Source organism: Salmo trutta, chromosome 33, assembly GCF_901001165.1.
Source record: "Salmo trutta chromosome 33, fSalTru1.1, whole genome shotgun sequence".
Lineage (NCBI taxonomy): Eukaryota > Metazoa > Chordata > Actinopteri > Salmoniformes > Salmonidae > Salmo > Salmo trutta.
Genome location: NC_042989.1, coordinates 40846845 through 40868871, shown reverse-complemented (window position 1 = coordinate 40868871; position 22027 = coordinate 40846845). Strand labels below are relative to the sequence as shown.

The window sequence follows — 22027 nt, the reverse complement described above, 5'->3', positions numbered from 1 at the left end:
TGTGTGTGTGACTGTGTGAGAGCCACATTTACATTTATGTCATTTAGCAGACGCTCTTATCCAGAACGACTTACAGTAGTGAATACATACATTTCATACATTTTTTGTTGTTGTTGTACTGGTCCCCCGTGGGAATCGAACCCACAACCCTGGCGTTGCAAACACCATGCTCTACCAACTGAGCCACAGGGAAGGCCACAGTTTTGCATCGCGCTCATCTCAGAAATCTGCGGTGTCGCTTGTGACGACGTGATAACGCCGAGTCTGCCTTTAAAATCTACTCAAGTCAGTGTAGCATTGGACTTACTGGTCTACTTTACCCTCTGTGCTATTCAGCAGGTTCGTCAACTTGTCCTGAACTTCTTCCAACATCTCCTGCCTCACGTCAACTGTAACACACACACACACACACACACACTTCATTTCAATGCTCTGCAGCTTCCCAGAAGTCTGAAGCATGGCTAGCGTGGATACATTGAACAGTTAAGTCTGACTGATGGGACTAAAACGTTGACATATATTTGTGTAACAGACAGCCGTGCCAAACTAAAGATTCAGTCAGAGGTGCAGATCAGGGCATGTTGGCCTTCCGACGGTCCACAAACCAGATGGCCCCTTTAACCAGTTCACAGTATTTAACCAGTTCAACTAAACGGATACCGATCACAGCCTTTAACCAGTTCACAGCCTTTAACCAGTTCATAGCCTTTAACCAACCAGTTCACAGCCTTTAACAAGTTCACAGCTTTTAACCAGTTCACATCCTTTAACCAGATCACAGCCTTTAACCAGATCACAGCCTTTAACCAGTTCATAGCCTTTAACCAGTTCACAGCCTTTAACCAGTTCACAGCCTTTAACCAGTTCATCTAAACGGATACCGATCACAGTCTTTAACCAGTTCACATCCTGTAACCAGTTCAACTAAAAGGATACCGATTACATCCTTTAACCAGTTCAACTAAAAGGATACCGATCACAGCCTTTAACCAGTTCAACTAAAAGGATACCGATCACAGCCTTTAACCAGTTCACAGCCTTTAACCAGTTCACAGCCTTTAACCAGTTTAACTAAAAGGATACCGATCACAGCCTTTAACCAGTTCACAGCCTTTAACCAGTTCACAGCCTTTAACCAGTTTAACTAAAAGGATACCGATCACAGCCTTTAACCAGTTCACAGCCTTTAACCAGTTCACAGCCTTTAACCAGTTTAACTAAAAGGATACCGATCACAGCCTTTAACCAGTTCACAGCCTTTAACCAGTTCACAGTCTTTAACCAGTTTAACTAAAAGGATACCGATCACAGCCTTTAACCAGTTCACAGCCTTTAACCAGTTCACAGCCTTTAACCAGTTCAACTAAAAGGATACCGATCACAGCCTTTAACCAGTTCACAGCCTTTAACTAAAAGGATACCGATCACAGCCTTTAACCAGTTTAACTAAAAGGATACTGATCACAGCCTTTAACCAGTTCACAGCCTTTAACCAGTTCACAGCCTTTAACCAGTTCACAGCCTTTAACTAAAAGGATACTGATCACAACCTTTAACCAGTTCACAGCCTTTAACCAGTTCACAGTCTTTAACTAAAAGGATACTGATCACAGCCTTTAACCAGTTCACAGTCTTTAACCAGTTTAACTAAAAGGATACTGATCACAGCCTTTAACCAGTTCACAGCCTTTAACCAGTTCAGCCTTTAACCAGTTCACAGCCTTTAACCAGTTCACAGCCTTTAACCAGTTCACAGCCTTTAACCAGTTCACAGTCTTTAACCAGTTAAATCTTTAACCAGTTCACAGCCTTTAACCAGTTCAGCCTTTAACCAGTTCAGCCTTTAACCAGTTCACAGCCTTTAACCAGTTCACAGCCTTTAACCAGTTCAGCCTTTAACCAGTTCACAGCCTTTAACCAGTTCAGCCTTTAACCAGTCCACAGCCTTTAACCAGTTCACAGCCTTTAACCAGTTCACAGCCTTTAACCAGTTCACAGCCTTTAACCAGTTCACAGCCTTTAACCAGTTCAGCCTTTAACCAGTTCACAGCCTTTAACCAGCCCACAGCCTCTAACCAGTTCACAGCCTCTAACCAGTTCACAGCCTCTAACCAGTTCACAGCCTCTAACCAGTTCAGCCTTTAACCAGTTCACAGCCTTTAACCAGTTCACAGCCTCTAACCAGTTCACAGCCTCTAACCAGTTCACAGCCTTTAACCAGCCCACAGCCTTTAACCAGCCCACATCCTTTAACCAGTTCACAGCCTTTAACCAGTTCACAGCCTTTAACCAGTTCAGCCTTTAACCAGTTCACAGCCTCTAACCAGTTCAGCCTTTAACCAGTTCACAGCCTTTAACCAGTTCACAGCCTCTAACCAGCCCACAGCCTTTAACCAGTTCACAGCCTTTAACCAGCCCACAGCCTCTAACCAGCCCACAGCCTTTAACCAGTTCACAGCCTTTAACCAGTTCACAGCCTTTAACCAGCTCACAGCCTTTAACCAGTTCACAGCCTCTAACCAGTTCACAGCCTTTAACCAGTTCACAGCCTTTAACCAGTCCACAGTCTTTAACCAGCCCACAGCCTTTAACCAGTTCACAGCCTCTAACCAGTTCACAGCCTTTAACCAGTTCACAGCCTTTAACCAGCCCACAGCCTTTAACCAGTCCACAGCCTTTAACCAGTTCACAGCCTCTAACCAGTTCAGCCTTTAACCAGTTCAGCCTTTAACCAGTTCACAGCCTTTAACCAGCTCACAGCCTTTAACCAGCCCACAGCCTTTAACCAGTTCACAGTCTTTAACCAGTTCACAGCCTTTAACCAGCTCACAGCCTTTAACCAGTCCACAGCCTTTAACCAGCCCACAGCCTTTAACCAGTTCACAGCCTTTAACCAGCCCACAGCCTCTAACCAGTTCACAGCCTCTAACCAGTTCATTCTTTAACCAGTTCACAGCCTCTAACCAGTTCACAGCCTTTAACCAGCCCACAGCCTTTAACCAGTTCACAGTCTTTAACCAGTTCAGCCTTTAACCAGTTCACAGCCTTTAACCAGCCCACAGTCTTTAACCAGCCCACAGCCTCTAACCAGTTCAGCCTTTAACCAGTTCACAGTCTCTAACCAGTTCACAGCCTCTAACCAGTTCAGCCTCTAACCAGTTCACAGCCTTTAACCAGTTCAGCCTCTAACCAGCCCACAGCCTCTAACCAGTTCAGCCTCTAACCAGTTCAGCCTCTAACCAGTTCAGCCTCTAACCAGTCCACAGCCTCTAACCAGTTCAGCCTCTAACCAGTTCACAGCCTCTAACCAGTTCAGTCTTTAACCAGCCCACAGCCTTTAACCAGTTCACAGCCTTTAACCAGTCCACAGCCTCTAACCAGTTCAGCCTCTAACCAGTTCACAGCCTCTAACCAGTTCAGCCTCTAACCAGTCCACAGCCTCTAACCAGTTCACAGCCTCTAACCAGTTCAGCCTCTAACCAGTTCAGCCTCTAACCAGTTCAGCCTCTAACCAGTTCAGCCTTTAACCAGTTCAGCCTCTAACCAGTCCACAGCCTTTAACCAGTTCAGCCTCTAACCAGTCCACATGTGGATTCCTGTAGTGAATGAAAAACAGACCAGAGGTGGTGTAGGTGTGTGAGAATGCATTATGATGTAATAACCCTGTCTACAGCTGATAGCGAAATCAGTAGACCACTGCAGCTTACAGTGTGTGTGTGTGTGTGTGTGTGTGTGTGTGTGTGTCTGAGAATGCAGACTGAATGTGGGAACCTCTATTCCTGGGGGGATTGATTCCTGTAGTGTTAGCACAGTTACTATAATAATGTGATTTACTCCATTTGTGTTATTTGAGCGGTTGGCTGATAACAACATGTGAAATGGTTCCTGTAGAACATTCTGGAATGGAATTGCCAGATGTCTACTGGGTAACGTAGTTGGACTCCAGACCAGGGGTTTTCAGACCTCTCCTCGGGGACCCACAGCCATCCCATGTATTTGAATAATTCAGACAGACATGATTCTAGTTGTCAACTAATCATCAAATCCTTTTCTTCGTTTCGTCAGGAATTGATTCCTTTTTTCTCCCAATGTCGTGGTATCCAATCCGAAGTTAAGGCCTTGTCTCATCGCAGCGACTCCCAGCGAGCTTGGGAGAGTTGAACATCGAGACATGCTTCCTCCGAAACATGCCTCTGCTGCTTCCTCCGAAACATGCCTCTGCTGCTTCCTCCGAAACATGCCCCGCTGCTTCCTCCGAAACATGCCTCTGCTGCTTCCTCCGAAACACCCTTCTGCTGCTTCCTCCGAAACACCCTTCTGCTGCTTCCTCCGAAACACCCTTCTGCTGCTTCCTCCGAAACACCCTTCTGCTGCTTCCTCCGAAACACCCTTCTGCTGCTTCCTCCGAAACATGCCTCTGCTGCTTCCGCCGAAACACGCCTATGCTGCTTCCGCCGAAACATGCCCCTGCTGCTTCCGCCGAAACACGCCCCTGCTGCTTCCTCCGAAACATGCCCCTGCTGCTTCCGCCGAAACAAGCCTCTACTGCTTCCTCCGAAACAAGCCTCTGCTGCTTCCTCCGAAACATGCCTCTGCTGCTTCCTCCGAAACAAGCCTCTGCTGCTTCCTCCGAAACATGCCCCTGCTGCTTCCGCCGAAACATGCCCCTGCTGCTTCCGCCGAAACAAGCCTCTACTGCTTCCTCCGAAACAAGCCTCTGCTGCTTCCTCCGAAACATGCCTCTGCTGCTTCCTCCGAAACAAGCCTCTGCTGCTTCCTCCGAAACATGCCCCTGCTGCTTCCTCCGAAACACGCCTCTGCTGCTTCCGCCGAAACACGCCCCTGCTGCTTCCTCCGAAACATGCCCCTGCTGCTTCCGCCGAAACAAGCCTCTACTGCTTCCTCCGAAACAAGCCTCTGCTGCTTCCTCCGAAACACGCCTCTGCTGCTTCTTCTTATCGCAGTGCTTGTTTAGCCAGGAAGTCAGTCGAACTGATCAAGTCTTTTGATTGGTGAATCAGAAGAGGAAGTGAGCCGAACCCGCTGAGCCAATTGTGCACCACCCTATAGGACTCCCGGTCACGGCCGGTTGTGACACAGCCTGGGCTCAAACCCGGGTCTGTTGTGATGCCTCAAGCACTGAGATGCAGTGCCTTAGGCCGCTGTGCTACTTGGGAGGCCTGTAGACCATATTTCACAGACATCTGGAAACACTGGACAGTTACTTTAAGTTCCATCACTGTCTGCATCCCAAATGAAATGGCACCTAATTTCCTACACAGGGCACAGTATTTGACCAGACTACACTGGCTAGGCCTTGAGCTTAGACTGGGGAACCTGGCACAAAAGACTTGGGACAGCATGCCAAATGATGCCCTATTCCCTATGGGGACTCGTCAAAAGTAGTGCACTATATAGGGAATAGGGTGCCATTTGGGACTCAGTAAAGCCTAGTTACAGCTACTGTAGAAAGAATGAAAAAAGCAGACCGGTTTTCAAAGAGGAACTTGGCGATGAAAACAGGTATGAAATGTACAGACAGGAGACAGCAGGGCATGGAACAGGAATGCATATCACCCAGAACATCTCTAGCTACAGCAGCAGGTGAGGAGGACAGGTGTTTGATCCAGACAGAAATCAGCTCATTAAAGACACATGTTGGGTTGGGAGACAATGACTGTTTCATTATAACACAGTGGAGTCAATGACTGTTTCATTATAACACAGTGGAGTCAATGACTGTTTCATTATAACACAGTGGAGTCAATGACTGTTTCATTATAACTCAGTGGAGACAATGACTGTTTCATTATAACACAGTGGAGACAATGACTGTTTCATTATAACACAGTGGAGTCAATGACTGTTTCATTATAACACAGTGGAGCCAATGACTGTTTCATTATAACAGAGTGGAGTCAATGACTGTTTCATTATAACACAGTGGAGACAATGACTGTTTCATTATAACACAGTGGAGACAATGACTGTTTCATTATAACACAGTGGAGACAATGACTGTTTCATTATAACACAGTGGAGACAATGACTGTTTCATTATAACACAGTGGAGTCAATGACTGTTTCATTATAACACAGTGGAGACAATGACTGTTTCAATGACTGTTTCATTATAACATAGTGGAGTCAATGACTGTTTCATTATAACACAGTGGAGTCAATGACTGTTTCATTATAACACAGTGGAAACAAACACAGTGGAGTCAATGACTGTTTCATTATAACACAGTGGAGTCAATCACTGTTTCATTATAACACAGTGGAGTCAATGACTGTTTCAATGACTGTTTCATTATAACACAGTGGAGACAATGACTGTTTCATTATAACACAGTGGAGACAATGACTGTTTCATTATAACACAGTGGAACCAATGACTGTTTCATTATAACACAGTGGAGCCAATGACTGTTTCATTATAACACAGTGGAGCCAATGACTGTTTCATTATAACACAGTGGAGTCAATGACTGTTTCATTATAACACAGTGGAGACAATGACTGTTTCATTATAACACAGTGGAGACAATGACTGTTTCATTATAACACAGTGGAGACAATGACTGTTTCATTATAACACAGTGGAGTCAATGACTGTTTCATTATAACACAGTGGAGACAATGACTGTTTCAATGACTGTTTCATTATAACATAGTGGAGTCAATGACTGTTTCATTATAACACAGTGGAGTCAATGACTGTTTCATTATAACACAGTGGAAACAAACACAGTGGAGTCAATGACTGTTTCATTATAACACAGTGGAGTCAATCACTGTTTCATTATAACACAGTGGAGACAATGTGTTATCAGAGTAAAGATTGTATCTAGTCATTTATTCTAATTGCAAGCTTTATAATATTATAGGCAGATACAACATTAATCAAAACTGCAGCCTTACGAATGAAAAGGAAAGTGATCTATGAGCTTTATAAAGACTGGCCCAGGGTTGGGTCTATGAGCTTTATAAAGACTGACCCAGGGTTGGGTCTATGAGCTTTATAAAGACTGACCCGGGTTGGGTCTATGAGCTTTATAAAGACTGACCCGGGTTTGGATCTATGAGCTTTATAAAGACTGACCCGGGGTTGGGTCTATGAGCTTTATAAAGACTGACCCGGGTTTGGATCTATGAGCTTTATAAAGACTGACCCGGGTTTGGATCTATGAGCGTTATAAAGACTGACCCGGGTTTGGATCTATGAGCTTTATAAAGACTGACCCGGGTTTGGATCTATGAGCTTTATAAAGACTGACCCGGGTTTGGATCTATGAGCTTTATAAAGACTGACCCAGGGTTGGGTCTATGAGCTTTATAAAGACTGACCCGGAGCTTTATAAAGACTGACCCGGGGTTTGGATTTATGAGCTTTATAAAGACTGACCCGGAGCTTTATAAAGACTGACCGGGGTTGGGTCTATGAGCTTTATAAAGACTGACCGGGGTTGGATCTATGAGCTTTATAAAGACTGACCGGGGTTGGGTCTATGAGCTTTATAAAGACTGACCCGGGGTTTGGATCTATGAGCTTTATAAAGACTGACCCGGGGACCAATCCCAAAGCCTTGCCCACTGTATCAAATCTGAGCCTAAGACAATCAATCAAATGTATTTATAAAACCCTATTTTTACATCAGCAGATGTCACAAAGTGCTTATACAGAAACCCAGCTTAAAGCCCCAAACAGCAAGCAATGCAGATGTAGAAGCAGATGTAGAAGCATTATGACAAACTATTTCCTGTTGAAGTACTTTGATGTTGTATCCAAGTACTAATTTCCTTGCCTTAAAGTATACACCAGTACTTGATATTAAGTTGAACTAAAGCAGTATTGGCTAGGAAAAGTAGTGGCTAGGAAAAACTCCCTAGAAAGGCAGGAATCTAGGAAGAAACCTAGAGAGGAAGCTAGAGAGGAAGCTAGAGAGGAAGCTAGGAAGAAACCTAGAGAGGAAGCTAGAGAGGAAGCTAGGGAGAAACCTAGAGAGGAAGCTAGAGAGAAACCTAGAGAGGAAGCTAGAGAGGAAGCTAGGTAGAAACCTAGAGAGGAAGCTAGGCAGAAACCTAGAGAGGAAGCTAGAGAGGAAGCTAGGAAGAAACCTAGAGAAGAAGCTAGGAAGAAACCTAGAGAAGAAGCTAGGAAGAAACCTAGAGAGGAAGCTAGGAAGAAACCTAGAGAGGTGGTAAAAGAATTGTCTGGTCCTTCGAGACGGATAGGAACAATTGTCCTGGAACATGACCAGTAGGGCCAAAACTCTATTTGTCTGTGGCACAAGCCCTATACTCATCCTGACTTGTATAGCTAGATAAAGTCAACCTGACTTGTATAGCTAGATAAAGTCAACCTGACTTGTATAGCTAGATAAAGTCAACCTGACTTGTATAGCCAGATAAAGTCAACCTGACTTGTATAGCCAGATAAAGTCAACCTGACTTTTATAGCCAGATAAAGTCAACCTGACTTTTATAGCCAGATAAAGTCAACCTGACTTTTATAGCCAGATAAAGTCAACCTGACTTTTATAGCCAGATAAAGTCAACCTGACTTTTATAGCCAGATAAAGTCTACCTGACTTTTATAGCCAGATAAAGTCTACCTGACTTTTATAGCCAGATAAAGTCTACCTGACTTTTATAGCCAGATAAAGTCAACCTGACTTTTATAGCCAGATAAAGTCAACCTGACTTTTATAGCCAGATAAAGTCAACCTGACTTTTATAGCCAGATAAAGTCAACCTGACTTTTATAGCCAGATAAAGTCAACCTGACTTTTATAGCCAGATAAAGTCAACCTGACTTTTATAGCTAGATAAAGTCAACCTGACTTTTATACTATTGATATTGAATACTGCATTGTTTGGGAAAGAGACTTGCAAGAAAGGCATTTCACTGTGCTTGTGAACATGACAATAACACTTAAAATCTCTCTCCAGGAGCAGCTGAGTGGATCGGTGAGGCCTTGACCCCCCCCACCCCCCCACCCCACCCCCCTGACCTTGTCTCTTAAGCTCCTCTAACTGCTCTTCCGTCAGGTCCAGCTGGTCAGTGAGTCTGGTGGCTGAGTCCAGTGCTGCGTTAGCCTCATCTAGGTTCATCTGAGAGAGAGAGAGAGAGAGAGAGAGAGAGAGAGAGAGAGAGAGAGAGAGAGAGAGAGAAATCGAGAGCCAGAGAGAGAGCGATAGAGAGAGAGCGATAGAGAGAGAGCGATAGAGAGAGAGCGATAGAGAGAGAGCGATAGAGAGAGAGCGATAGAGAGAGAGCGATAGAGAGAGAGCGATAGAGACAGAGCGATAGAGAGACAGAGCGATAGAGAGACAGAGCGATAGAGAGACAGAGCGATAGAGAGACAGAGCGATAGAGAGACAGAGCGATAGAGAGACAGAGCGATAGAGAGACAGAGCGATAGAGAGACAGAGCGATAGAGAGACAGAGCGATAGAGAGACAGGGGGACAGGGAGCGAGACAGAGAGCGAGACAGGGAGACAGAGAGAAAGAGAGACAGAGAGAGAGAGAGAGAGAGAGAGAGAGAGAGAGAGAGAGAGAGAGAGAGAGAGAGAGAGAGAGAAAGAGAGAACGAAAGAGAGAAAGAGAAAGCGCTGGATATGATATGTGCAAAAAAAATGAAGTATGAAAAATGTATGAACTCACTAGCTGTAAATCTCTCTGGATAAGAGCATCTGCTAAATGACCAAAATGAGAAATGTAGATGTAATATAATGGAATGTGTTGCTAGGAAGTGTCCTACCTGAAGAGCAGAGGCTCTGTCCTCCAGAATAACTGCTTTTCTTCTCCACTCATCCTTCTCCGTCTTGTACTTATCAAGCTCTGATGAATACATCACTTTTTCCTCTACAAGGATGCCAGAGGAGAAGATGGATACATTATTAATAGTTTACATGAAGGTCAGAATTAGCCTGGTGTCAGATTTATTTGAGCTGATAGCCATGACTACAACCATACAACAACAGACCTGAGCGGTGCCTCCGCACATTGACACATTGAATCTGTACTGGTACCCCCTGTATTTAACCCCGCTATTGTTATTCAATGCTGCTCTTTATTTGTCTTTCTTATCTCATTTTTTTTTACATTTTAAATTTTGGGGTATTTTCTTAAAACTGCATCGTTGGTTAAGGGCCTGTAAGTAAGAGTTTCATTGTAAGGTCTACTACACCTGTTGTATTCAGCATTTCACTGTGAGGTCTACACCTGTTGTATTCGGCATTTCACTGTGAGGTCTACTACACCTGTTGTATTCAGCATTTCATTGTGAGGTCTACTACACCTTTTGTATTCAGCATTTCACTGTAAGGTCTACTACACCTGTTGTATTCAGCATTTCATTGTGAGGTCTACTACACCTGTTGTATTCAGCATTTCACTGTAAGGTCTACACCTGTTGTATTCAGCACAGGTTACTTTCCTATCATGAGAGTTAGTGTTGCCTTTAGTAGGTCGATGTAAAATCTGTTAAACATTTTTGCCAGATAAAACAATTTCCCCAAAAATTCCGTTTTAGTTTACATTTTATTATTTTTTTCTCTCCAGATTTTCACTCCCAAAAATCACACTTCGTTAAATATTAAATACAACAACAATGTGATGTTCTAAATCCACAACAATGCTTACAGCCCCAGGATAACTCTTTTGAGGTTTGGGAAAAACCAAATACATTTTTGAGGGGGGTGTTGTTAACTTCTCTAGGGTAGGGGGCAGTATTTTGACGTCCGGATGAAAGGCGTGCCCAAATTAAACTGCCTGCTACTCAGGCTCAGAAGGTAGGATATACATATTATTAGTAGATTTGGATAGAAAACACTCTAAAGTTTCTAAAACTGTTTGAATGATGTCTGTGAGTATAACAGAACTCATATGGCAGGCAACACCCTGAGAAAAATCCAACCAGGAAGTGGGAAATCTGAGGCTTGTAGTTTTTTCAAGTGATTGCCTATCTAACACACAGTGACTTAGGGTTCATTTTGCACTTCCTAAGGCTTCCACTAGATGTCAACAGTCTTTAGAAAGTTGTGTGAGGCTTCTATGGTGAACAGAGAGCGAACAAAGGAAGTTGGAAGTTGTTGACTCAGGAAAGGACATGAGTTAATTGGCGCGCGTTGACGTGAGAGGTAGCTGTGTTCCATAAAATTTTTCAAGACATTGGAATCGTCCGGTTGGAATATTATTGAAGTTTTATGTTAAAAAGGCCCTAAAGATTGATGCTATTCAACGTTTGACATGTTTCTACGAACGTAAATAGAACTTTTGACTTTTCGTCGTGAAATTTTCGGCGCGCTTCCTACATTTGGAGTAGCTTACTGAACGCGCAAACAACAAGGAGGTATTTGGACATAAATTATGGACTTTATCGAACAAAACAACATTTATTGTGGACCTAGGATTCCTGGGAGTGCATTCTGATGAATATCATCAAAGGTAAGTGAATATTTATAATGCTATTTATGATTTTAGATGACTCTAAAATGGCGGGTATCTGTATTGCCTGGTGTATGTTTCTGAGCGCCGTACTCAGATTATTGCAAAGTGTGCTTTCCCCGTGAAGCTTTTTTGAAATCTGTCACAGCGGTTGCATTAAGGAGATGTTTATCTATAATTCTTTGAATAACAGTTTAATATTTTATTAACGTTTATGATGAGTATTTCTATAAATTGATGTGCTCATTCACAGGAAGTTTTTGAAGGAAAAACATTTCTGAACATTACGGGCCGATGTAAAATGGGGTTTTTGGATATAAATTTGAACTTTATCGATCAAAACATACATGTATTGTGTAACATGAAGTCCTATGAGTGCAATCTGATGAAGATCATCAAAGGTTAGTGCTTAATTTTAGCTGTATTTCTGGTTTGTGTGACGCCTCTTCTTGCTTGAAAAATGGCTGTGTGGCTTTTCTTGTTTAGGTGGTGTCCTAACATAATCTAATGTTTTGCTTTCGCCCCGTAAAGTCTTTTTGAAATCGGACAATGTGGTTGGATTAACGAGAGTCTTATCTATAAAATGGTGTATAATACTTGTATGTGTGAGAAATTTTAATTATGAGATTTTGGTTGTTTTGAATTTGCCGCCCTGCTATTTCACTGGCTGTTGAATAGTGTGTCCCGCAGGTGGGACGGTCACGTCCCACATACCCAAGAGAGGTTAACCTTTAATTGAACTGTGCACCAGCCAGAGATCATTGTTTAGTTGGAGATGTTTAAGCAGCGCTCATGTGATTACAGAATTTGCATCACTGATGCATTTCGTTCATGTCTTACAATAAATTCATGGATTCCCTACTACAGCTCAATACATTTAGTTGATTCCCTACCAAAGGTCAATACATTTAGTTGATTCCCTACCAAAGGTCAATACATTTAGTTGATTCCCTACCAAAGGTCAATACATTTAGTTGATTCCCTACTAAAGGTCAATACATTTAGTTGATTCCCTACCAAAGGTCAATACATTTAGTTGATTCCCTACTAAAGGTCAATACATTTAGTTGATTCCCCACCAAAGGTCAATACATTTAGTTGATTCCCTACTAAAGGTCAATACATTTAGTTGATTCCCTACTAAAGGTCAATACATTTAGTTGATTCCCCACCAAAGGTCAATACATTTAGTTGATTCCCTACCAAAGGTCAATACATTTAGTTGATTCCCTACCAAAGGTCAATACATTTAGTTGATTCCCTACTAAAGGTCAATACATTTAGTTGATTCCCTACCAAAGGTCAATACATTTAGTTGATTCCCTACTAAAGGTCAATACATTTAGTTGATTCCCCACCAAAGGTCAATACATTTAGTTGATTCCCTACCAAAGGTCAATACATTTAGTTGATTCCCTTCTAAAGGTCAATACATTTAGTTGATTCCCTACCAAAGGTCAATACATTTAGTTGATTCCCTACCAAAGGTCAATACATTTAGTTGATTCCCTACTAAAGGTCAATATATTTAGTTGATTCCCCACCAAAGGTCAATCAATACATTTAGTTGATTCCCTACTAAAGGTCAATATATTTAGTTGATTCCCTACTAAGTTCAATAAAAAAATGGTATTGTTGAATTCTGTTTTAATGTCTGGATTCTGTGATTCCGTTTAATTCTCCTCAACGCAGATTTTATAGGGCCCTGCTTTAGGAATAATCAACGTTGATTAAAACACGAGGTTCATAAGGTGTATGATGTAAAAAGAAAGGAGCCCCCCTTGCTGGAACTGATAGATACAAGAATAATTCACTCTCATTCCAACACATGGGGCTGGAGAGAAGGAGTGGAGGCCAGTAGTCTTGCCTTGCTGGAACTGATAGATACAAGAAGAAGAGAGAAGGAGTGGAGGCCAGAAGTCTTGCCTTGCTGGAACTGATAGATACAAGAAGAAGAGAGAAGGAGTGGAGGCCAGAAGTCTTGCCTTGCTGGAACTGATAGATACAAGAAGAAGAGAGAAGGAGTGGAGGCCAGAAGTCTTGCCTTGCTGGAACTGATAGATACAAGAAGAAGAGAGAAGGAGTGGAGGCCATAAGTCTTGCCTTGCTGGAACTGATAGATACAAGAAGAAGAGAGAAGGAGTGGAGGCCAGAAGTCTTGCCTTGCTGGAACTGATAGATACAAGAAGAAGAGAGAAGGAGTGGAGGCCAGAAGTCTTGCCTTGCTGGAACTGATAGATACAAGAAGAAGAGAGAAGGAGTGGAGGCCATAAGTCTTGCCTTGCTGGAACTGCTCTAGCACCATCTGGAGGTTGGACATGGACACAGCGTACTGGTTGACCTGGTCCTGTGCTGCTCTGAGCTGGATCAAGGCCTCGTCTCTCTGCCTCACCGTTCCACTCAGCTGCTCCTGGAGAGACTCCACCTAGAGAGACGTCTGGTGGCTACACGGAGAACAAAGAAGAAGAGAGGAGGAAGATGAAGGAGAAGATGAATTACTTTGTTGGCCTAGTGGCTACACGTCGTGAAGGAGGAACAATATTAGACAATAAATATATAAATATTGTAGGAAACCCTTACAGTTGCCCATGAGTACCACTCAGAACCCTCCTTCTGGCCCTGGGAAATAAGAGACAAACTTTGTGTCTTCTTACAGCTAAGGTAGGATATCAACCCCTGGCCTCAGCCAGTCTATTGTCCTACTGCAGAAGGCTACTTCACACCTGTGTGTTAGGAACCAGGTTGCCAGGGAACAGTCAGCTGCCCCGGTCACTCACTCCTCTCCACTTGCACTGCCGAATAGCTTGCTTTTCGGTGGCGTGAATAGCTTGCTTTTGGGTAAAGACGCTTCAGGAGACAAATCCTGTGTGTTTGCGAGGCAGAGGCCCTGAGTTCGAGCCTCGGTATAAACTGAATCAGGAAGAAAAAGGTAAAATCGCTATGCAAGTAACTCAATGTCCTTTACACCTACCTGGTGGTCTCCACCTGACTGAAGGATGTAGCCAGTCTGTCGTCCAATAGCGTGACCCTCCTACGTAGCTCCGCCTCCCTGTCCTCGGAGGCGAGGGCCTCCCGTGTGTAGGTGTCCTCTATCTCCAGCAGGTGGTTACGTAGCCGGTCCAGCTCCAACTTTAACCGCTGCTCTCTGTCCTTCACATGCTGCAGCTGAGAGACAGAGACAGAGAGAGAGACACACAGAGAGAGACAGAAAGAGAGAGAGAGAGAAACAGAGAGAGAGAGACAGAGAGACAGAAAGAGAGAGAGAGAGAAACAGAGAAACAGAGAGAGAGACAGAGGGGGATGAGTCAGAGAGAGAGACAGAGAGAGAGAGACAGAGACAGAGAGAGAGACAGAGGGGGATGAGTCAGAGAGAGAGACACAGAGACAGAGAGAGAGTCAGAGAGAGAGACACAGAGAGAGAGTCAGAGAGAGAGAGAGAGACAGAGACAGAGAGAGAGTCAGAGAGAGAGAGACAGAGACACAGCGAGTTAGAGAGACAGAGAGAGAGAGACAGAGAGAGAGAGACAGAGAGAGAGAGACAGAGAGAGAGAGACAGAGAGAGAGAGACAGAGAGAGAGAGACAGAGAGAGAGAGACAGAGAGAGACAGAGAGAGAGAGACAGAGACAGACAGAGAGAGACAGAGAGAGACAGACAGAGACAGAGACAGAGACAGAGACAGAGACAGAGACAGAGAGAGAGAGAGAGAGAGAGAGAGAGAGAGACAGAGACACAGAGAGAGAGAGAGAGAGAGAGAGAGAGAGAGAGAGAGAGAGAGGGGGGGGGGGGGAATAGGTGTTAGATCTTTACCAATAGTCAGTGGTTGACCTGGGATCTGAGTACCGGTTTCACTGCTGGAGCTCCAGCTGCTCTTAGAAAATATCACCTCAAAAAGTATTGTGGATCTCCCGACACCAAGGCCTGGCACTTCTGACAGGAAAATGGTCCAATTCACACACTTATCGACAGAACATCCCTACTGCCTCTGATCTGGCAGACTCACAAAACACAAATGCTTCGTTTTTACTTTTACTTTTGATACTTAAGTATATTTAAAAACCAAATACTTATAGACTTTTACTCAAGTAGTATTTTACTGGGTGACTTTTACTTGAGTCATTTTCTATTTTGACAATTGTGTCCTTTTTGTACCACCGTCCTGCATCTAAATATAAACAGTAGCAGCACATCATAGCAGTCCAAGGCCTGACAATAATAGGGGATTGTCTACTAACAATATTATTATTCATATACTAAATTAACCCTAACCTACCCCACCCTACCCTAACACTAACCTAACCCTACCCCCACCCTAACCCTAACCTACCCCATCCTACCCCTACCCCCACCCTAACCCTAACCTACCCCACCGTACCCTAACTACCCTACCCCACCCTAACACTAACCTACCCTACCCTAACTACCCTACCCCACCGTACCCTACCCCACCCTACCCTAACCTACCCTACCCTACCCTAACTACCCTCCCCCACCGTACCCTACCCCACCCTACCCTAACCTACCCTACCCCACCCTACCCCACCCTACCCTAACTACCCTACCCCACCCTACCCTACCCCACCGTACCCTAACCTACCCTACCCCTACCCTACCCCACCCTACCCTAACCTACCCTACCCCACCCTACCCCACCCTACCCTAACTACCCTACCCCACCCTACCCTACCCCACCGTACCCTAACCTACCCTACCCCACCCTACCCTAACTACCCTACCCCACCCTACCCTACCCCCCCACCCTAACACTAACCCGTTACCGTTCCGTTACCGTTCAGGGGGACTGCTCTGCTGTAACTGACAAACTGCCTTTCCACTCTCCCGCTCTTTCCTGAGACCGCGGCGTTGATGCTGTAACTAGGAAGTTGGTTGTCTCTTCTCTCTTCAGTTGGGTGATGCTTTCTGTTGTTATGTGAACGATTGGCTGAGCCTTGGATACAGACAGTTTTGCTCCAAACGCGCATCACTTGTTCGCTTACAGCCAGTAGTCATCCAACCCCTCCGCCAAAATTTTCTCTTCGGATCAACACGAATCACGTAGGTCACCTATTTTGGATTCAAAACGGCGAATTTCGACGAAAGGTGACTAGTTTGTATTCATGGTCTGTACGTCTGCGTCCAGCCATCCTACCTCAGTCTGTGTGTGTGTGTGTGTGTGTGTGTGTGTGTGTGTGTGTGTGTGTGTGTGTGTGTGTGTGTGTGTGTGTCCAGCCATCCTACCTCAGTCTGTGTGTGTGTGTGTCCAACCATCCTACCTCAGTCTGTGTGTGTGTGTGTGTGTCCAGCCATACTACCACAGTCTGTGTGTCCAGCCATCCTACCTCAGTCTGTGTGTGTGTGTGTGTGTCCAGCCATCCTACCTCAGTCTGTGTGTGTCCCCAGCCATCCTACCTCAGTCTGTGTGTGTGTGTCCAGCCATCCTACCTCAGTCTGTGTGTGTGTGTGTGTGTGTGTGTCCAGCCATCCTACCTCAGTCTGTGTGTGTGTGTCCAGCCATCCTACCTCAGTCTGTGTGTGTCCCCAGCCATTCTACCTCAGTCTGTGTGTGTCCAGCCATCCTACCAAAGTCTGTGTGTGCGTGCGTGCGTGCGTGCGTGTGTGTCCAGCCATCCTACCTTAGTCTGTGTGTGTGTGTCCAGCCATCCTACCTCAGTCTGTGTGTGTGTGTGTGTCCAGCCATCCTACCTCAGTCTGTGTGTGTGTGTGTGTCCAGCAATCCTACCTCAGTCTGTGTGTGTGTGTGTGTCCAGCCATCCTACCTCAATCTGTGTGTGTGTGTGTGTCCAGCCATCCTACCTCAGTCTGTGTGTGTGTGTGTGTGTGTGTGTCCAGCCATCCTACCAAAGTCTGTGTGTGTGTGTGTGTGTGTGTGTGTGTGTGTGTGTGTGTGTGTGTGTGTGTGTGTGTGTGTGTGTGTGTGTCCAGCCATCCTACCAAAGTCTGTGTGTGTGTGTGTGTGTGTCCAGCCATCCTACCTCAGTCTGTGTGTGTCCAGCCATCCTACCTCAGTCTGTGTGTGTGTGTGTGTGTCCAGCCATCCTACCTCAGTCTGTGTGTGTGTGTGTGTGTGTGTGTCCAGCCATCCTACGTCAGTCTGTGTGTGTGTGTCCAGCCATCCTACCTCAGTCTGTGGGTGTGTGTGTCCAGCCATCCTACCTCAGTCTGTGGGTGTGTGTGTCCAGCCATCCTACCTCAGTCTGTGTGTGTGTGTGTGTGTGTGTGTGTGTGTCTAGCCATCCTACCTCAGTCTGTGTGTGTCTAGCCAGCCATCCTACCTCAGTCTGTGTGTGTGTGTGTGTGTGTGTCTAGCCATCCTACCTCAGTATGTGTGTGTCCAGCCATCCTACCTCAGTCTGTGTGTGTGTGTGTCCAGCCGTCCTACCTCAGTCTGTGTGTGTTTGCGTCCAGCCGTCCTACCTCAGTCTGTGTGTGTTTGCGTCCAGCCATCCTACCTCAGTCTGTGTGTGTTTGCATCCAGCCATCCTACCTCAGTCTGTGTGTGTGTCCCCAGCCATCCTACCTCAGTCTGTGTGTGTGTGTGTGTGTGTGTGTGTGTGTGTCCAGCCAAACTACCTCAGTCTGTGTGTGTGTGTGTGTGTCCAGCCATCCTACCTCAGTCTGTGGGTGTGTGTGTCCAGCCATCCTACCTCAGTCTGTGTGTGTCTAGCCAGCCATCCTACCTCAGTCTGTGTGTGTGTGTGTGTGTGTGTGTGTGTGTGTCTAGCCATCCTACCTCAGTATGTGTGTGTCCAGCCATCCTACCTCAGTCTGTGTGTGTGTGTGTGTCCAGCCATCCTACCTCAGTCTGTGTGTGTGTGTGTGTCCAGCCATCCTACCTCAGTCTGTGTGTGTGTCCAGCCATCCTACCTCAGTCTGTGTGTGTGTGTGTGTCCAGCCATCCTACCTCAGTCTGTGTGTGTGTGTGTGTCCAGCCATCCTACCTCTGTCTGTGTGTGTGTGTGTGTGTGTGTGTGTGTCCAGCCATCCTACCTCAGTCTGTGTGTGTGTCCAGCCATCCTACCTCAGTCTGTGTGTGTGTCCCCAGCCATCCTACCTCAGTCTGTGTGTGTGTGTGTGTCCAGCCATCCTACCTCAGTCTATGTGTGTCCCCAGCCATCCTACCTCAGTCTGTGTGTGTGTCCAGCCATCCTACCTCAGTCTGTGTGTGTGTGTGTGTGTGTCCAGCCATCCTACCTCAGTCTGTGTGTGTGTGTGTCCAGCCATCCTACCTCAGTCTGTGTGTGTGTCCAGCCATCCTACCTCAGTCTGTGTGTGTGTGTGTGTGTGTGTGTGTGTGTGTGTGTGTGTGTGTGTGTCCAGCCATCCTACCTCAGTCTCTGTGTGTGTGTGTGTGTGTGTGTGTGTGTCCAGCCATCCTACCTCAGTCTGTGTGTGTGTGCGTCCAGCCATCCTACCTCAGTCTCTGTGTGTGTGTGTGTGTGTGTGTGTGTGTGTGTGTGTGTGTGTGTGTGTGTGTGTGTGTGTGTGTGTGTGTCCAGCCATCCTACCTCAGTCTGTGGGTGTGTGTGTCCAGCCATCCTACCTCAGTCTGTGTGTGTCTAGCCAGCCATCCTACCTCAGTCTGTGTGTGTGTGTGTGTGTGTGTCTAGCCATCCTACCTCAGTATGTGTGTGTCCAGCCATCCTACCTCAGTCTGTGTGTGTGTGTGTGTCCAGCCATCCTACCTCAGTCTGTGTGTGTGTGTGGGTCCAGCCATCCTACCTCAGTCTGTGTGTGTGTCCAGCCATCCTACCTCAGTCTGTGTGTGTGTGTGTGTCCAGCCATCCTACCTCAGTCTGTGTGTGTGTGTGTGTCCAGCCATCCTACCTCTGTCTGTGTGTGTGTGTGTGTGTGTGTCCAGCCATCCTACCTCAGTCTGTGTGTGTGTCCAGCCATCCTACCTCAGTCTGTGTGTGTGTCCCCAGCCATCCTACCTCAGTCTGTGTGTGTGTGTGTGTCCAGCCATCCTACCTCAGTCTATGTGTGTCCCCAGCCATCCTACCTCAGTCTGTGTGTGTGTCCAGCCATCCTACCTCAGTCTGTGTGTGTGTGTGTGTGTGTCCAGCCATCCTACCTCAGTCTGTGTGTGTGTGTGTCCAGCCATCCTACCTCAGTCTGTGTGTGTGTCCAGCCATCCTACCTCAGTCTGTGTGTGTGTGTGTGTGTGTGTGTGTGTGTCCAGCCATCCTACCTCAGTCTCTGTGTGTGTGTGTGTGTGTGTGTGTGTGTCCAGCCATCCTACCTCAGTCTGTGTGTGTGTGCGTCCAGCCATTCTACCTCAGTCTCTGTGTGTGTGTGTGTGTGTGTGTGTGTGTGTGTGTGTGTGTGTGTGTGTGTGTGTGTGTGTGTGTGTGTGTGTGTGTGTGTGTGTCCAGCCATCCTACCTCAGTCTGTACGGCTGTGGTCTCCATCTGTTTCTGTTTGAGAGCCAGCGTGACCTGGTCTCTCTCCTGCTGGAAGGCCACAGCTTTCTCCTGCCTGGACCTCAGCTCATTCAGAAGCTGTTTCAGCTCCCCTGACCTCCGAACGTTGCGCCGGGAAACAGATCAATGTAAAGGGGTCAGGAAAGAAAAACATTATATAATAATCTGTTAGTGAAAATATTTAACCAATAATGTATTTAAACTATTTAATAGTCTATTTGACTTTGACTGCATTTCTCTGTCATTCTTCACTAGATGTTATCTATTATTAAAAGCTAAATATGAGGAACAGACAGTCATTCATTTGTATACGATCTGTAAATTATGAATAACCTGTTCTCTGTCCTTGAGCATCTTCTCCATGGCGGCAGCCTTCTCCGACATGGCGCTCCTCTCAAACTCCTTCTCCCTCATGAGGAGGGACACCTGCATGTTGGTCTCTTGCAGGGCTCTGAACTCTGACTCCTTCTCCCTGCTCCGCTGGGCCACAGCCTCGTTTTCATCCTTCAATACAACACAACTTTATGGTCCAGGTTTCAGCCAACAAGGAAAATGTGTCTTCTGCTCCTTCTCACCAGCGCCACCCCAGACGGCACACATCACAGTTGATACGAGCAGATGTTAAGGGCCTTGCTCAAGGGCCCAACAGTAGGGGAATGTCTTGAGGAAGTGAACCCAGCCACCTACCTTAAGCTTCCTGGTATCCATCTCCAGGATAAGGGCTCGTTGTCGCTCTCTCGGTTCCTCAGGTTCTCACTCACCTGGAGAAATGAAGATCAGAGTTACCTGGTTAAATAGAGACGTGATCCCATGGCAACCAAGGGTTTAATCGTACACTTCCTTCAGATTAAATGTTCACACACACACACACACACACACACACCGTGTGTATGTACCGCTAGCGCCTTCCACAGTGTGTGTGTTAGAGGTCGATCGATTAATCAGAATGGCCGATTAATTAGGGCCGATTTCAAGTTCTCATAATCGGTAATCGGCGTTTTTGGACACCGATCATGGCCGATTACATTGCACTCCACGAGGAGACTGCGTGGCAGGCTGACCACCTGTTATGCGAGTGCAGCAAGGAGCCAAGGTGCTAGCTAGCATTAAACGCATCTTATAAAAAACAATCAATCTTAACATAATCACTAGTTAACTACACATGGTTGATGATATTACTAGTTTATCTAGCTTGTCCTGCGTTGCATATAATCGATGCGGTGCCTGTTAATTTACCATTGAATCACAGCCTACTTCGCCAAATGGGTGATTTAACAAGCGCATTCACGAAAAAAGCACTGTCGTTGTACCAATGTACCTAACCATAAACATCAATGCCTTTCTTAAAATCAATACACAAGTATATATTTTTAAACCTGCATATTTAGTTAATATTGCCTGGTAACATGAATTTATTTTTACTAGGGAAATTGTGTCACTTCTCTTGCGTTCTGTGCAACAGAGTCAGGGTATATGCAGCAGTTTGGGCCGCCTGGCTCGTTACGAACTGTGTGAAGACTATTTCTTCCTAACAAAGACAGCCTACTTCGGCAAACGGGGGATGATTTAACAAAAGCACATTTGCGAAAAAAAGCACAATCGTTGCACGACTGTACCTAACCATAAACATCAATGCCTTTCTTAAAATCAATACACAGAAGTATATATTTTTTAACCTGCATATATAGCTAAAAGAAGTTCATGTTAGCAGGCAATATTAAACTAGGGAAATTGTGTCACTTCTCTTGCGTTCATTGTACGCAGAGTCAGGGTATATGCAACAGTTTGGGCCGCCTGGCTCGTTGCGAACTAATTTGCCAGAATTTTACGTAATTATGACATAACATTGAAGGTTGTGCAATGTAACAGGAATATTTAGACTTATGGATGCCACCCGTTAGATAAAATACGGAACGCTTCCGTATTTCACTGAAAGAATAAACGTTTTATTTTCGAGATGATAGTTTCCAGATTCGACCGTATTAATGACCAAAGGCTCGTATTTCTGTGTGTTATTATATTATAATTAAGTCTATGATTTGATAGAGCAGAATGACTGAGCGATGGTAGGCAGCAGCAGGCTCGTAAGCATTCATTCAAACAGCACTTTCGTGCGTTTGCCAGCAGCTCTTC

The 22027-nt window shown here is 45.4% G+C and overlaps 1 pseudogene; it reads right to left on the bottom strand.

The window, feature by feature from the left end:
• LOC115172171 (thyroid receptor-interacting protein 11-like) overlaps nucleotides 1-22027 on the bottom strand; it is a 45840-nt pseudogene that overhangs the window by 12153 nt on the left and 11660 nt on the right.